Here is a 2,500-nt window from a genome sequence, read left to right as displayed (position 1 = left end):
AATGCACTAAAATGGGGGAAAAGAGGGCTGAAACCTGCTTAGATAGGCTCGCCAGACATCCAGGTTTCCGAAAATATAATTTTCTAAGACCTCACTTTGCCATTTTTCTTCTAAGTCCCTCTTTTCCAACTCTCTCCTGATATCGTTCCGGCGGTGTTTTGACGGGTAAGGTGACGTAATACCCTCGGCCGAGTTTCATGGGCGAAAGTGAAAGTAAAAAAAGACCGGACATTTTAGTGTGCACCGGACCTTCCGGTGCTAATATCTCGGTCGTTCTTTGCGGTAGAAGGAAACGGAGGGCACGGGGCTGTTCCCCGGAGTCCGGACTATCGGGCCATGGTGCGTTTTTACCGAAAAAGTGCATTTTTCGCCGTTTTTGGACCGCTTTTCCGCGAAACGCTTAAAAATTCGTTAAAAATCGTAGGAAGGTCCTGGAGCAAATCGGACACCACCAGCGCACTCCTGGGACTCGCCCGGTTCCAACGGTGTATGACATGCCAGGGTTCCCGTCCGTTTTGACCGCTTTTTCGGGGGACCGAATGGGACCGCTTTGGCGAAAATCACTTAAAAATTCGTTAAAAATCGTAGGAAGGTCCTGGAGCAAATCGGACACCACCAGCGCACTCCTGGGACTCGTCCGGTTCCAACGATGTATGACATGTCCGGATCCGAACAAGCGTTCGGGGTCTGGGTCGTGTTTCGGGACCCTGGTAAGGCACATGACAGTGGCGCTGAGGATGATGATGTTGGAGCAGCCGATGAAGATACTCGCGTCGGGCGGGGCTGAGCGGGGGATGAGCGAGGGCTGAGACCCTCGACAGAGAACCGGGCCTAGGGGACCGGGACTTTGGTCCAGGCCTCCGGGAGTGACATCACCCGAACCGGGGGCATCCCAGGAGCACGATGGTGCCAGTCCCGGTTCGTTTGGACCGCGGGAAAGGGTACTTTTGACCCGACTTCCGGTAGACGGTTAAACACCCATAGACGACCGCAGGAAGGTCCTGGAGCGAAACGGAGGCCACCCTAGTAATCCCCGGAGCGGCCCGGATCCAACGGTGTACGGCATGAGCGGGTTCCGGGCCTTCCGGACCGCCTACTCGCCCCCCCCCCGGGCCCGCTTAGGCGCAAATCGCTTAAAAATTCGTTAAAAATCGGGGGAACGTCCTAGGCGAAATCGGAGACCACCGGGGCACTCCTGGGACTCGCCCGGTTCTTCCAGTATATAGTTTGCCTAGGTTCCGTACGAATTTGAAATCCGGGCCTGGAGCAACAGAGACATCCAGGCCTGCAGAACCAGGCTGGGACATCCAGGCAGAGACATCCAGGCCTGCAGAACCAGGCACAGACATCCAGGCCTGCAGAACCAGGCTGGGACATCCAGGCAGAGACATCCAGGCCTGCAGAACCAGGCACAGACATCCAGGCACAGACATCCAGGCCTGCAGAACCAGGCACAGACATCCAGGCACAGACATCCAGGCAGAGACATCCAGGCCTGCAGAACCAGGCACAGACATCCAGGCACAGACATCCAGGCCTGCAGAACCATGCACAGACATCCAGGCCTGCAGAACCATGCACAGACATCCAGGCCTGCAGAACCATGCACAGACATCCAGGCCTGCAGAACCAGGCTGGGACATCCAGGCACAGACATCCAGGCCTGCAGAACCATGCACAGACATCCAGGCACAGACATCCAGGCCTGCAGAACCATGCACAGACATCCAGGCAGAGACATCCAGGCCTGCAGAACCAGGCTGGGACATCCAGGCACAGACATCCATGCACAGACATCCAGGCCTGCAGAACCATGCACAGACATCCAGGCACAGACATCCAGGCCTGCAGAACCATGCACAGACATCCAGGCACAGACATCCAGGCCTGCAGAACCAGGCTGGACATCCAGGCACAGACATCCAGGCACAGACATCCAGGCCTGCAGAACCATGCACAGACATCCAGGCACAGACATCCAGGCCTGCAGAACCATGCACAGACATCCAGGCCTGCAGAACCAGGCTGGGACATCCAGGCCTGCAGAACCAGGCACAGACATCCAGGCCTGCAGAACCAGGCTGGGACATCCAGGCACAGACATCCATGCACAGACATCCAGGCCTGCAGAACCATGCACAGACATCCAGGCACAGACATCCAGGCCTGCAGAACCATGCACAGACATCCAGGCCTGCAGAACCAGGCTGGGACATCCAGGCCTGCAGAACCAGGCACAGACATCCAGGCACAGACATACAGGCCTGCAGAACCAGGCTGGGACATCCAGGCCTGCAGAACCAGGCTGGGACATCCAGGCACAGACATCCAGGCCTGCAGAACCAGGCTGGGACATCCAGGCCTGCAGAACCAGGCTGGGACATCCAGGCACAGACATACAGGCCTGCAGAACCAGGCTGGGACATCCAGGCCTGCAGAACCATGCACAGACATCCAGGCACAGACATCCAGGCCTGCAGAACCAGGCTGGGACATCCAG

Source organism: Poecilia reticulata, chromosome 5 (genome assembly GCF_904066995.2).
Source record: "Poecilia reticulata chromosome 5, P_reticulata-male-v2, whole genome shotgun sequence".
NCBI lineage: Eukaryota > Metazoa > Chordata > Actinopteri > Cyprinodontiformes > Poeciliidae > Poecilia > Poecilia reticulata.
This window is presented reverse-complemented; position numbering follows the sequence as displayed.